Below are 16297 nucleotides of genomic sequence, written 5' to 3'. Positions count from 1 at the left end.
TGACATTAATATGGAAAACACATGTGGTAATTAAGGATATATATGTATGTGTGCACACAATATGTTAGTTTTTTTTTTTTTTTTGGATTGATATACCTACTTCCCCCAAAATAGAACCCATTTGTGACAGAATGTTAAGATAATTTGTCAGTAACACATGCATTGTTACAAGTTATAACAGTAAAAAAAAAAAAAAAACAAAAAAAAACTATAAATTAAAGCACCCACGGGTCACTCAATTCAGCTGGCAATACACCTGAATAGAAAAGGAAAGCTGGACTTAATCTCCAAGCCTGTCATTTATTTCTTTCACACAAAAAGTATGGGATACAGGTGGCCAGAAGTCAAAGATCATACACTGCCTGAATGCTTCATAAGGCACGGTACAAATGCATGGGACCTGCTGGGTGAAATCAAAAAGTTGCTAGAATGGAGTACCATTTTAGTGACCCAGGTCAAAGGCCATACTGCTTTTGGTGTTTTACAAATGTTTGACAGATTAAATACCCACCTCCTAGGGATAACGAACAGGTCATGGTGCTAAAAGTATTCAGAAGCGTTAAAGCTTCATTCAGAAATCTCCTTATGAAGGATGCAGGTCACATAAGATTAGTAATATGGTTACAATAATTTTTTCCTGTTGTCAAAAAATTATACGCTGGACTATATTCCTGAGTGTATTGCAGGTCACCTAATGTGAAGACTAGAAAAATAGAAAAGAGCAGAGAAAAAGCAAAAGTTACACCTAACTTGTCTTTCTCTCAAATATAGCATTTTTTAGCATTTTTTTCATGTTTCACTGTATATTTTTCTTTGGACATAGTATTATTTTATTTCTAATCTGTTTATTTTCTGATATTCAGCACATTTTAGAGTTTAATATCTCTAGAAATTAAATTGACCTATTATAAAGATGTATTTTGACAAGTAATTTGGGGAGTGTTATCAGGTCAATAAAATAGGTAATGTGTGGAAAATTACTTTATACATATGGTAAAACAAAAATGCTCTGATATAAGCCCATATTATTATTTGACCCCATCTCTTTTCATTCTTATTGAATGTTTTTTTGGGGGGGAAAATATGACCACAAAATTATTTTGTGTTGTAATATCTCTCCCTTCTTTTTTAGTGTTCTTTTACAATGGGAAAATAATTAGTTTCTTTTGTGGCTTTATGTAAACCAATGATTTAAGTTATTGTGAGTCTCAATCACCTGGGAGGCTTGTTAAAACATAGATTGCTGGGCTCCATCTCAGAATTTTTTTGTTAAGCAGGTCTGGATGGCTGTTTAAGAACTGGCATCTCTAACAAATGCCCAAAGGACAGTGATACTGCTGGTCTGGAGATCACACTTGGAAACCACTGTTTTAAACAATGTGCCATCATAACAGTAAGTAAAGTAAAAGAATTCTCTTAACGATTTGGATGTATCCAAATATGCCAGTATTTTATATCTTGTAAATGTAACAGTAATACGTTCTTTAGTTTTCACTTTCATCTGGGTGTTTTATTAAACTGCAACTCTTAGAAGATCTAAAAACTATTTTAAAGGAATTTTTAATAAATTTCTTGAAACCTGCTAAATTTATCCATATCATTGTTATTGTTCTTCAGCATCAGAGATAATGTTGATCATATTTATACCAGGAAGAATATGACTGAAAACTCAAGATAGTCATTTTCTAAACTAAGTAATGTTTGTATGGGTGTATTCTTACAGATTAATTAATGTTTCCAGGATTTTACTATGTGTAACTTTTTTTTTTTTAATCAGAAGTGTTAAAAGCCACCTCTGCCTCAAATGTCTTCATTTTATATTGGCTAATTTCTGCTTTTTCTTCCCCATAGAGCAATCAATTTGTCACATAGATTTTATATCTCTTTACAATAATCTCGATTACTCTAAGTTTAATGTATAATATGGAAAAGTCTTGGAGAAACTGTGCCCAAATCACTTACCTTTCATACTCACTTTAGCAGAGGTGAGATATATTGAGTCTATTGTCAGTATAAGACTTTCTATGCCAGAACTGACGAATGTTGTTCTATCCAAAGGTATCAGCCGAAAGAAGATGGGGACCTAAGGATTCAGGATACGAATGAATCACCCCAACCTTAGCATCATATCAAAATCCTGCAGTGGATATTGCTGTTGGTTTGCAGGTGCAGTTTTATCATTTATTCCCCCTCTATTATGAAGTTTTCTAAATCTGTTGATATTTTTAGGTCAAAAGATAGAGAAAAGTAAGTAATAGTCTCGATGCCCATATTTTCAAATTTATAGTCATTAATTCTATTTCTCACCATTCGTCAGTGTAGATCAAAAGTTCTAGTTATTAGCTATTATTTCAATAATTATTCATAGGGCACTGATTTGTTAACTTCTTTTAGATTCTACTTATGCACACACAGAAATACCATGCAAAGAATTTTCAGTCTTAAAAAACAATAGGAAAGAATTTGTAGCAGACAAGCAAAGGGATATGGTCAATGTAAAAACACATGCTAATAATATACTGTGTTTAACTTCATTATTTAACAACCATTGGCAACATAGATGTGACATCTGTTTTTAGATTTTTCAAATTGATTTTATTTTTATTTTCAGCTGAATTATTATAAATGTGTATTTAGTATCTTGTGTGTGTATCCCCAATGGGTGGAGAGAAGAGGGACAATACAGAGAAAGCATTATGCAGGGCAAAGATACACGTATGAGAAGTTGTAAAAACAAAGTACAACAAAAAGAAATTGCAGAGGCATCGTACATTTGTTTTTTTCCCCTTTATTTTCTTTTGAAATGTTATAGAAAATGACTACTTTTAGAGAAGGTTATTCTCAGAGTCTAACTTAGTTTGTTCAGTTTCACTTTTCTTCTCTCATTCAGATTCTTACCTATTCTATCGAAAATGGTAGGTAAAATCCTGCTATAATTTATAAAGGAGTGTGAAAAAATAACTGACATTTATTTAAGATTACAAATAATTTTTCCTATAAATCTAAAAATTTCATCTTCACTACTACCGCAACTGCGAATTTATTTCCTTCTCCAAATGGTTTATATTTAAAACTTATCTAGTGTATTGAAAAAAGTTCTCTAAGCGAAGCAATTCAAAACATAAGTGAAGCAATTCAAAACATAAGAGAGGGAAATGGTAGTTATGCACAAAGGAGTGTGTGTGTGTGTGTGTGTGTGTGTGTGTGTGTGTGTACACGCGCGCGCACGGGCGCGGAATTTTCCAGAGAAAGTCAGGAAAGGATATCTTGTGAGAGAATCTCAGTCTTATGGAAAGTTCCGCCCTGAAAACGTTTGATCTTTTTTCATTAATAGTGTTGATAATGTTTTAATGTTATGTATTGATGCTTAACTTGAATGTGCTCCATTGGCTATATTTTGGTTTATTTCCTTCATATTTATTGAGCCTTTTCCTTTCTAAGACTACTTGATTCCTTTTTTTTTTTTTCCTGAAAAATAACATTCTGTATTACACATATGGGATCTACGCAATAAATTTCGACCAACTGAATTGTTTTTCCATTTCAATCTGACAATTATTCTCTAAAAAGGCAGCAAATAGAGTTCAGTATCAACTCTCTAGATGTTCTTGTCCCCCCAAAAATTGACATAAGGAATAATGTTAATAAATGGAATATTTGGCTGTAGTCACACCGTGAAATTTCTCTCTTGCTTCACCCACCTTCTGCTTCCAGACATCTAAGCATGTGGAGACCTTTTTTCAAAATTTGAAAGTTAGAAATTAATTTTAAAAAGCACAGTAATGGTTTCCAAGTTGAATATTTCTAAGATGAAGTAAGGAATCATTGTTATCCAACACACGACTTGATATAGTATTTTCTAATAAGGAAGTTTCCTGTGAATGGGTAAAAGAGATTTGGAATTTAATATCCTCTCATAAATCATCTCTCCAAACACGGGGTTTCACTTTTCAAAATTAAGCTAAGAAAATAAAATCTGCCTAAGTAGGAAGCATATTGATTATTATTGTAATATTCTGAAATATCACTCACTGAAGTTTGAATATCTAACTCTTTAGTTATTTTTTCTTTTTTCTGCTTTGTGGATTGTTGTGAAAGAATGCATGCTTGCACAACTGAGGATAACAGAAAATTACAGTGACACTAAGCAAGGGCCAAGATTTGGTCAAAACTTTGAATTAATCCACCCTGCAGTTGCCTATCTCCAGGTGAATTGTTTCCAAAATGCATTTTAAAAAGCCAGTTCCCTTTTGTTTCTTGTGAGAAAATAAAGATTGAGCTTATTTCAGAAAGATATGAGTTGATAACACTTAGATATTTTTTATCTGCAACCTAAAGCTGAAGACATTGCCTGCTTATGAAAGTAATCTGAAGTTAGATATACTAGACAAGCTGCAGTGAGACATTTAGGCACAGAAGCAGAAACGAGATGAAGGCAGAGAGAACCTGGCAATAGTAGAATAGTCGACATTAGCAAATCTCTGCTCTTGGCAGCAAGTAAAATTCTCCAGCTGGACAAAGACACCTTAAATCCTGATTTAAACCCCGTACACTATTTTCCCCATGAGTCATGGTGCTATAGCCATGGGTTTCTGTGACATCCCACAGAAACACCACCGCCCCTGTTTGTGGTTACTGTTTTCCTTCTACCCATGTGGTTTCTGATGCAAAATCATCCATATGTGAACTAATGTAATGGACACTGTTCCTTGCAACCATAACGATGGTAGTGTTTATTTTGTCGCCAATGGTTGCTGTAAGAAAGGTGTCAGTATTCTGCTTAACTATATATCTTTACCCAAAATGGTGGAATACACTAAGTTAGTGTACCAAAGACACATCCAAATCTTTTTTTTTAATTCTAGTTACGAATATGTTCTAAATTGTTTCCAAATTTAAAATAAAATAATTATTAATCACAACATTGAACCAGACCTGTGAATATTCTCCTATGTGTCTATATGAAATTTTCAGAGCTTGATTGAAATATCTTATTATCAAACATTAAGTTGTTTACACTGATTATGATGAAGTGAATTACTGCAAGCGAGCAACTAACAAACCACAGAGAAAGTAAAAGACCATTAACATTAAAGAGGAAAGATTAAACTAGGTAGTTATTGCATGGGGTGTGTAAACCCAGAATTGAGAGGCTTGAGCCTAGTGAGCTTGTCTGAGCAATTCTAACTAAAAGGTACAGTTTCTTCTCGGTCTCAGTCCCACAGCTTGTTAACAATAAGTCTATCGAGATCCTGAGCACTATAGAAACAAAAAGATCTTACTCTTCGGGTCAAATGAGAGAAAAGGTCCTTCTTGTCCCTTTTCACGAGACTTTAATGTGATTAGATTTAGATTCATACTTCATGCCCTTTCACCCAATGAAAGCTGCGTGGCAGAACAGTTAAGAGGCTTTGGGCCTCTGCTTGAATGGGTTAATCAGATCTACCATACAGAGACTCTGAGTCTGTGTCTCTAACCCCATCTCAAAAAATCAGGTAGCCAGGAAAGAAGCCTACTTTATAGAGATATAAATATAAACATAAAGTGTCTGATACATAGCAAACACTTACTAAATGCTAACATCGTATTATGAGAGAAAAAGATATTCTATCTATCATTTATCATCTATCTATATCAATCTATCATCTATCTATCTTCTATTCTTCATCAATCTATCTTCTTTCTACTTTATTACAAAAGGCATTCAATGTGGACAAAGCCATTCAACCAAAAGAAAACACATGTGTCTTCCTTGGTGTTATTAGGGTGCTCAGGAATTTTAGGCAGCCACCTGAATTTGATATTACCTGTCTTGAAATTTGTCCTGAAAACTGTCTGAACATGCCTTACTTAATGTGAAGGCCATACTGCGATAGAAATACCTCTTCAAGAACTGAGTAGATTACAATTTTCTCTCCCTATGCAAAAGTTGTATTGTTCTTCTCAGTGGGCTGTAGTATGTTTATTGAGCACCATCATCTAGATTTGTAAGATATCAAACACTGTTTCACTGCATCTATACTTCTTCACATTATATTTTTGAGGAAATCTGATATGACATGCAATGTTAAAGGGAGGAAAGTAAAATCAGAAAATAAAAAAGCAGCCACATTAAAGTGTAGCTTAAGAAAGAGATACAAGCCCAATAAACTTTGAAGTTGATGTTAAGTGGGCAGTTGATTCTGCCTGGTGGGAGTTGTGATTAACTGCAATTCCACACAGGCATCGTGCAATTGTATATAGATGGATGACTAGATACTAAGCGAGGACATAAAATACTGAAAGAAGAAACAAAATTCCAAAAGAACTTTCGTTGTTGTAATGTACTCTTTTATCTTTGTGAGCTTTCTCATGGTTTGCAAATTATTAGCAACCCCAGATGGCTAGATTTGCCTCAGAGCCATGCTATAAATCATCATCAAAATTAGTTGTGATAGTCGCTATTAATGCTTGTGTTCCATCCTGAAATGCTTACTTTCTCTTCTTCCTTTGCACTCCACTGATCATCAATCACAAAAGCAGCTTGGCCATTTCTCTCTGTCTTGCCTCAGTGAACTCCGACTTTCCTTGACCGTTATCCCCTCACTGGAATGCACATGGCCTGTACGCCTCTCTGGGCTCCTATTCACCTCTCCCAATGAGCCTCCCTTCCTGGCACTGAGCTGTAAGGCAATATTTTCCATCTGTTGAATGAAGAGCATGACACAGGCAGTTCGATATGATTTCAGAGACCACAGCAAACCAGTGATGCACAACTCACTTTTATTCCACAAGCCTGTGAGAGCCCGAAGAGACAAGGGGCCTTTCTGCTAGGCTGAACACAGAGCCTGACTTTCAGAAACAAATATTCCTTCCTGAAACACTCAATGTGTTTTATATTCAAGCCAGAAACATTGTAGTTGGAATAATCTAAGGATGAATCGAATCGGAAGTTATCTTGAAATGTGTGAGCAAGCTTTTCTTTCATATACCAGCTGTTTTCTTTTCACAGAATGTATACTGGATGGGAGATGAGACTGTGTTTATTATGCAGTAGCAAGGAAGTTGTGTCTTTTCTGAAAGAACCTAGGAAGCCTTTCCAAGGAGGAGAGAGGAAGAATGGTTCATCATGAGCTCAGACAAATTTAGAGGCTCTGATGATATTACATCTTCAAATCAGAGAATATTTTTCTTTATAAGGCATTTAAAGGCTATTTTGTGGCTGCTAGTTCTTATTATCAGAACATTTATGACAAAATTATTAAAATAGCATTATTAAGAGTACAAAAATAATTTTCCACAAGTATTTTATAATATATTATAGGATTTGTAATCAATGTTCATATATATCATTTCTTAATTTACACATTTGAGCAGAAAATTGAGTTGTTAGGTATTTTTAATAGGATCATTAGCTTTAAAAATCAAAATAAGAGAGAAATAACCTTGGTAAAGAAAAAAATGTTGTTTAATAATATTTACTTGTTCAAAACATGTAAATTTCTCTTTAGTAATTCAAGAATCAAATAATATTTCTTGGTGTGGTTTTCAAGACTCTTCATAAATACACCCGAACCCACTCTAAACAATACCACTTACCAATATTGAAATATACAAATATTCTAGCATCTTTTTCTATTTTTATCTCTGTATGAAATCCCCCTTTTTACCAATTTTGCATATTACACTTCTAACCACCTATGAAGGATACTTTTATTAGTTAATTTTTCCAAATCTTTCTTCTTTTATTAATGCTTTATAACCCTCCCCTCCAGAAATAAATAATCACCTTTTAACTATTTTGTGCTCTGGTTAGAATTGGCCTCTCTCTCTCTCTCTCTCTCTCTCTCTCTCTCTTCTTTCTCTTTTCAACTAGCTGCCTTTTCTTGCACACCTACTGTTCTTAGATTCTCTGCTAGATGCAATATATGCATCATTACCTCATTCTACCTCTACAGCATTTTTTTTTAAATATTCTTTTCTTTAACGCTCTAAATTTCGTTAAAAGGAAGGAATGTAAGACTAAAGGCAAGGTTGTTAATAATAGAGTGAGATTATGTAGGAAGAAGACGGTAGTAAAAGATGTAAGTTGAAGAAATTAGAGTGAAAATTCTACGACAGATTTTTGAGGTTAATAGTATTATCTCCGTTTATAAATAGGGAAACAGTTGAAGAAAGGCTAAGAAACTTTTTCGAGGTTACCCAATACTAAGTGGTCAAACTGGAATCAGAACCCGAATGTGCCTGATTAAAAGTTCAATTTTCTTTTTCTCTGCTTTAGTTTTGTGGACATTTTTACGGACACGCACAAACTACAGGGCCTGATCTTAACTTTTCTAGACTCTAATGCTTTTAATTCGGTGCTGACATTGCCAATAAATTTTAATCGATTACATCAAATCTGCAAAATATTGGACAAGTTTATTGAAAAATGAATATAAAACTATCACTGGCATTGTTTGGATATTTGTCTCATATTTCACAATTGTTATATATGAAACAAGAATTTCAATTTATACACAAAACACACTCAGGCATATGAGGTTTATGTGTGCATGTATAAGTATGTAGTATGATCATCCATCAATTTTCAGATAAAAGACAATTTATCATTTTAATACATGTGTCACTCACAGTTTCATTTACAGAATTCTTGATACTAATTTTGGTAATTTAAAATATATCTAAATTTTTACCTTTTTGATGCCTATTATTTTGTTTCTGTTTGGTCAGTAAAATGCTTTTGCTTAAATTTTTTCATCTTTAAGATTTTTCATGAATTATTTAATAGAATTTAGATGAGATTTATTTGCAATAATCATTGAGCCATGTTCCTTATAAATAAAAAAGACTATATTTTTGAGAACCCAAATGTAGTCATGAAAAATATTGGGGGAAAGTAACTTAGAGACAATGTCAGCTATAGCCTTGGAATCGAAATATTACAGAATTTTCTCTACTCAGAGCCCTTTTCAGTATGCGTTACCTTCTTAGCAAAGAACAATTATGATTATGGTTATATAAATACTTAGTACATTTATTTGTCCTTTAAAAGTTTGATTAACAAAAACATGCCTTTGCCAACATTAGTGTTATTAGGCTGTGTGTGTGCGTGTGTGTGCGTGTGTGTGTGTGTGCTTAAGAGGAAAGATTATTGAATTAATTTTTGAAAGGCCTACAACACTTGGGTTCCTCTTTACTTTAAAATGTAATAAAATTTTACATAGGCCATTAAAGTTTAATATTCTTACAATTACAAATTGTTGACTGTCACTTGGTAATAATATCCTTTTGCAGAAGATGCAGTCTATACCATCAAAAAATGATACTTTATTTGGTGCATACATGTAATTTTTGAAAGAGATAAACTATTTTCCCCAACTCTAGTCTTTCTCGCTTCCAATCCACTTTTTCAGTTAGGGGAATTTTTCCAGAGCAAAGATAAGAATACAATATGTTTTTGCCTAAAGTCTTCCATGTACTCTAAGGCTTTCATGATAAAGTCCAAGTTAGTTGGGTTAGCCACCCAAATTGTATTTACGTGGTTCCTGACTATATCTCTAGTCTTAATATCACCCTAAATATCCAAAATATCAGGGCATACATCTTTTTATTTCCTGAATTCACCATGTTATTTAGGAGAATCTGGATTTATTTAATGAAGGAAGTGATGTTTAAAATGACTCTTAAAGGAGAGCCAGATATTGACAAGTAGAGTTAGAGGCAGGTGCTAGCGTGCTGGAGATGAAGGGTTAGGGGCTAGGACTAAAGGATGGTATGAGTAAGGGGGCATGGATTGCAAAGTGAAGAGAAAGAGATTATTTTACTATGAGAATAAATGGGACGATGAACTAGAATCTGGATGAAGAATGCAGGTTGCTGTTCTCTAACTCACAGATCGTTCCTAGATCTTTAGAGTTAGAAAGGGCCTCAGAAATTGAAGAGAGGAGACTAAGAAGAGTAAGAAGGAGAAAGAAGAAGAGAGAGAAAAATAAAAGCAAGCTTATCGTTTTATTAGAGAACTCGTCTTTACAATTTCATTCTATATTAATTGTATTTGAGAAAAACATATTTTTTTGTGAATATTAAACCCATCTAACTTTTTTACATGTTTCACTACTAGGCTATATTCTCAAAGCAAATTGTTTTATATTCAACTTTGTGAAACAATAATTATTTTACACTTAGTACTAAACCATTAATAAGTAGGGACCTAACTTTTCTACTTTTAATTCTTATGGTTAAAACGTCATAACAACAGAAAATCAAACCTATATTATCATTTTTAATTGCTAAACAGTGATACAGGTCATGACTCTCTTTTACTGGTAATTATTTAGTACTGTTGATAGGACATAATGTAAATACTGTTTAAAAATATAGTAATATATTTCTTTTCCAAATGTCATTTCAGTGTTGCAGGATGCTTAAAACTTCCCCAATACATCCACCAAGAGCCTTAAGAGGAAACAGGAGAAGGAAAAGCTGATTCTCATTATTCTTTTGAAGTTGAGACTAAAACAATAGATAAGAGTAGGAAATTACTTATATCCGAGCCAGCTTCCTATCATCATTAATGAAGTTATCTTTATCTCCATGAGTTGTTTATTATTCTGATTTAATATTAAAAAGTCAATGTTTCTTAGAAACATTGTTTTCTTTTGAGGTTAGTAAAAACTAGATAATAAACTACCCATAAACCACAAAAATGAATATATAAATCTACTGTGCAGTTTTTATTATGCTTTGAGGTTTTTATCTTCCTTATGTATTAATCATGAATTATATGTTCAAATTTAAATATTTTTTAGGCTTTGAAATTAAATTAAGATTGTAAAAGAAGCTGATTGTTACTATGTTTAATTTGAAGTAAATCAATTTTATATATTTTTATTGAGAAAGATTTCATTAAATGCATCGATTTACAACAAAAAACTTGAAAATCTACCTTGGTGAAGTTTATTAAAAAGCATAATTTTAATCATTAACTTCATTATTTAGATGGCATGTACAAAATACCCTGCTGTAAAATGTAAATTAAGTGTTCCTATGTGGAGACAAAAGGGTAGCTATCACTCCCCTTTTTTTACATCCTTCAAGGTAATTGGGCTTATGCAGACTCTCCAGAGCTGCTTGTTATTTTTTATTGTGTCTTTTGGAACCATCATACAGCCATACTTACTCTATTCACAGTGTGACTAGGTTCTGTACTCCTTCATTCTAATGTTGTAGACTCAATTTTATTCATTGAATTGAGCAGTAAGTACACAAATGACAACATATTATTCCCATGAATTTAAAAGAATGATTATAAGGCATAGCTAGGAATGACAATCTATATTGTCATATGTTGTATGTTTTTTTCTTAGGCTCTATTCATTTTTATTGTACATATTTGTATAGTTTACAACCATTGTGAAAGACAGGTGCAGAGTATCTTACCCCTGTTTTTAAATAAGATACATCCAATGCCTCCAGTGAAATGGCATGGAAAGAAAGCCTGGGCCCTCATGATCAACTCTTTGTTAAGCATTTTAAGCAGAAAACTCCTCATGTGGTAGAGTGCACTAAAAAGACTGTTTCACCCCAAAACTAGGACTTTGTATTTAAAATATCTCTCACAGTGCTTGTAATTATAAAGACACAGTTGTCCTTTCTGTTTTATAGCTTCATTACAACTTGTTACATGCAATAATTATAGAAAAAGTACAATTCTTTAGAGGAAATTTTCCTTGGAATCATAGAAATTAAACATAGCAAACATTTACCTTTTAATACTCACATTTTGTAATGATATGTGCATATAATACAGTCAATGATCCACATAATTAATATATATTTAAAAAAATAGCAATTAGTATATAGCATTAAAATTACAGGCTACTCATGAAACTCAGAGTGAATCCTTCAACTTATGAATAAAGTTTATTTTTATTTTAGAAATTCTACCCTCATAAATCTAACTAGAAGAATTATTACTGCATATTGAATTTATCAACTAACATTACAATGGTAAACTATAAAGCTAAGATAAAAGCTTAAATCAGTAATCCATGTGTTTAATACTATACTATTTACTCAGAAACATATGAAAAGTTGCAATCTCATTGAGGAATTAAGTTTTACGCAGAGCAAATAAGCAGACAATAATATCTGATAATACATCATTTAATTGTTAAATTTTATGTAATCAGCAGTCAGTCATAAAAGACTTTAGCTGAAAGGAAATGATAAAAACTGATACTTAGGAAATTAATCAGTTATCTAAAATTTCTCAATAAATAACTACTAGAGTTAGAGTCAAATTTTATCAAGTTTCTTCATTTTCAGTCTTACCACTATGCCAGACTACTTGTATTTATGGATTTATATTTATTTTTCAAGAATAGAAATTCAAACTGTAGTATGAATATTACGTAGAGTGAGTATTAATGCAGCAGAGGAAACAATGGAAATGATGTATCTTCTAGTCTATTTAACTTTCCAAACAAGACATAATAAGGTTAATTCTTGTTCATTTACATAGTCTCCTTTGATAGTCAACCAATGCCATAAATAGACTAGATTTATCCATGTTTTAATGTTATTAATCTTAAAGATACACAAAATGACCTACATTATTTCTAAATCAGATTCTATATATGCATATGTGTACTTTTCAAATTATCCTAATCACTGTCTTTTTTCATGTGATTCACTTATGTCTACAGTTTTTGTTTTACAATTGTTTATGCACAGAGTTCTCCTAAGTCATAGATAGCGAGAACGTGACTAATTACTAGAACATAATGTATTATTATTCAGCATTTACCATGTGCATCACATGTAACCACCTCATTTTCTCCCTCCCAACACTGCAAAGCTATGCAATATACTTCCAAGAGTTACAAGGACAGAATGCATTCCATTAGCAAGAATCAGGTTCTACTGGCCTCTGTGACCATTTGTGCCAGCATTTAGATATGCTTCTTTCCTATAGAGGAGATACAATTGAAGTTGTAGTATGTACCTGAGACTGAAGCAAAGTTCAATGATATGCTCAGATGCATTTCTTTCTCTTTCCTGGGTCAGGTGTGAAGCAGAGCAGGAGGATAACATGTCACACCAGAAAACCAAAGCCAGACACCAGGAAGACTTTTCTACTTGTCTAGAGGTAGCACGGATATCTGGCTTTTGAGGGAGCACTGATTATTGAAAAGTAATTACACTGTGTTCTATTTCTGACCCTGAAAAGGGTTAGCAGCTATCTCATATTATGTCATTCAACATCTTTGTGATTTACTTTCTTCCTCTGTTGTGTAAAGATAAGAACACTTGCTCATAAAGGGCAGAAAAATAAACACACAGATATGGAGACAAGTGTGAGGACAAAATATTAAGCTATTCCTATAGGTTGAAACTTTGGATGAATAGTTTTATTACTATCTATATTTATACTAAATTTGTCAAAATCAACACTATCTTAGTTATAGGTGTGAGTTAACATTTCTTCATCCATTGAGTTTAAGTCTTCTACAGTGTAATATCCTGCTGCCAAAGGGAGTGCCTGAAACCATAAACCTGATTGTATCATTTCTACATTACAAATACTTTATGGCTCTCCTTAGCATAAAAGAAAAGTCTAAACTCCCACTCAGGAGGTAAGATCCTTCTCAAATTGGACTCTCACTACATTTATAATTTTATTTTCTACCACACTTCCAAGTACATGCTAGTCTGACCACACTGAAGTGTTCATAGCTTGTAACCCAACACACTTATTTCTTCATTTACGTTTATGAATCCCTTGAGGTCAAAGACTATGTTGTCACCATTTTGTTACCTTCAGCAGCCTAAGCAATACTTGAATATAGAAGACTTGGATACCTTGTGGATTGACTGAGCTCATAACTGACATACCACTTAGAGTTCATAAAGTGATATCATGTATCTCATCTCATTTAATTGTGAATTGACAACTATACATTTATTGTCAGATAAATCTGTATACTTGAGAGAATTTAAGAAGTGAAGTGTTCAAGAGCTGAATCATGGTAGTATTAAAATTCTAAGGTCGGCATATAGGTCATGTTATATACATTACATTTCCAACTTCTTTACAATCCTGACGATCAATGGTTTTTGTTGATATTGATGTTAATATAAAGTGGAAATTCAAGTTGTTTGTTCACTTGCTTCTTCTTCAATGACTTAAAATCCATTCATGCACTTGGGGATTCTCAAAGGGACATAACTTTTGACATGCCAGGTTCTTTTAGTTATTGTTCAAATAACATTCATCATCTCTGTGTATAATACCCCTTAGAGAACTCTTACATCTAAATCTCTCTACTCTTGACTCAGTCTTTTACTGAGAATGTGTTAATGAGAAAGTATCTATCAATGACCGATGAGTGTAAAATAAGATAAGCAAAGAGACGTTTAGCTTACCGAAACCTGTACCAACTGGCATTGCAATTAATAAAACTCTATTATTAAATCTATAATTTTAGTCTTTTCTTACAATTCAAATTCAGAAGGAAAGGATTTCAAGTAAATATTTACTGTTTGTTCCATTGTAGTATTGCCTGTTCATTTGTTTGTTTGTTTTCAGAATTTTTCCCCAAGAATATCTACTTATGACGAAGAAAGGAGGAAAGCACGATACACCAGAGTAAAGCACCTGTGTATGTTTTGGGACTTGGGAGACAAGCACACAAGTGAATGACAGTAGAGAAAGTGGATTGGCGGTCCCACTGTTCTCCTTCCATTGTAACTACCAAAGCCATACTCTGTCACTTCTCCTGACAGCTACATCTCTTCGATGATCTAGATAAAGGGTCTCCAATCCCGGGGCTTCAGACCTGTACCACGTGTGGCCTATCAGGAACAGGGCTGCACAGCACGAGGTGAGTGAGAGCCCAGTGAGCACAGCTTCATCTGTATTTGCAGCCACTCTCCAGCACTAGCAACACCACCCCAGCCCCACCTCGGATCCTCGGGCGTTAGATTCTCATGGGAGCACCGGTCCCTGATAGGGTTGGTGACTGCTGATCTAGATGGTATCTGCTCAGATAAAGGAAAATCATTAAATTTAATGTTTGAGGAAGATCAATTATAAGTTTTGTTTGAAGTTTGAAGTTGAAGAAAAGTTGAAGCATTTGAGAGTAAATGAAGGTGATGGCAATATGAGTATAAACAGGTATTAGTACTATCAGAACGTTTTTAGGGATTAGGAAATATAGATCATCAGCTTAAGAAGGTGCTAAAATTTGGAGATAGATTTGGAAATTATTCACACAGAAATGATCTCTGTCATTCAGGTGATGCATTCATGTCTTATTTACTCCTGGAATGGGAGAAATGCTAAAATTAAAAATGAATTTTAACATAGTCATTGAGAACTAAGTTCTTGGACTCTGATAGTTTGATGTCATATTGTTGCTTCAGATATTTCTGTCATTTTGGGCAAGATATTCACAATGTCTTAGCCTCAGGAATATTGGTAACGTGGAGATAATTATTTCGTAGTTTCACTTGAAGATTAATTAATTAAACGAGATAATGCATGTAAAGTGCTGAAGAGATGCCTGAATTTACTATGTGCTCAAATAATGTTAATTAATATTACTATTAATATCATTATTATTTTGTGTATAAGTTATCAAGCTTGCCTTTCACCAATTGCTGATTTCTTAAACAAGTTTCAATTATGATGCTCTCCATTGTGTACATAGAATACTTGATAAAAACATAAGGGGAATATTTAATATATATATTTTAAATTAACAGAGTCAGGAAAAAATAACTGGTGAATGTTAGTACATTCACAGTCTACAGGAAAGTCAACTAAATGGAAAAAAGGAAATCCAGCATCAGTTTGGAACAACTGTCAGTCTCCAAAATTGATTTTTGTGTGTGGAGTGATAATCTTTACCCAAGTTTCTTAGAGTGAGGGTTTTACAAGGGGATTGTCTGAGAGTTAAGACTATTTTAAAAGATATTTCTGTAAACATGCTAAAGTGCTTCCTGTCTCAGGCTAGTTCTTGCTGAATGACATGGTATTGTACAGTGTGAGTTCCCGGAGTTTAAAATGCAGGAAGCTATAGATCATTCTTAACGAATAAATCATGTGTGTTCCTGCTGTCAATTCTGCTCACTCTTTCGTAGAAGCCAAGGCTAGTGCTGTAGGAAATGATCGATAATTAGGAACAACTAGGTCAGCTATTTAGTATCTTGACATAACAGTAACATCTGTTCCTGTACATCTTTCTTTCCTTTAAAGCACTGAAGCACGGCTCAGAAAAAAATTAGTTCTTAGAATATATCTGGTTCTGTT

General features: G+C 33.3%; 1 long non-coding RNA gene across 5 annotated transcripts in view; it reads left to right on the top strand.

Moving 5' to 3' along the window:
- LOC107517876 overlaps window positions 1–16297 on the top strand; it is an 89862-nt gene that overhangs the window by 63149 nt on the left and 10416 nt on the right. For 4 of the 5 annotated variants that reach the window (XR_001598678.2, XR_001598679.2, XR_004953393.1 and 1 more), the window contains 3 exons: window positions 1278–1393; window positions 2059–2166; window positions 14573–14867. This is a non-coding gene — a long non-coding RNA (uncharacterized LOC107517876). Of the gene's footprint in view, window positions 1–1277; window positions 1394–2058; window positions 2167–13050; window positions 13178–14572; window positions 14868–16297 lie in introns of all 5 variants that reach the window. The other variant, XR_001598680.2, reaches the window with a different exon arrangement.

The sequence above is a fragment of the Rousettus aegyptiacus genome, unplaced genomic scaffold (genome assembly GCF_014176215.1).
Source record: "Rousettus aegyptiacus isolate mRouAeg1 unplaced genomic scaffold, mRouAeg1.p scaffold_m13_p_11, whole genome shotgun sequence".
Classification (NCBI taxonomy): Eukaryota; Metazoa; Chordata; class Mammalia; order Chiroptera; family Pteropodidae; genus Rousettus; species Rousettus aegyptiacus.
The sequence above is the reverse complement of the archived record's forward strand: the minus strand, read 5'-3'. Positions and strand labels throughout refer to the sequence as shown.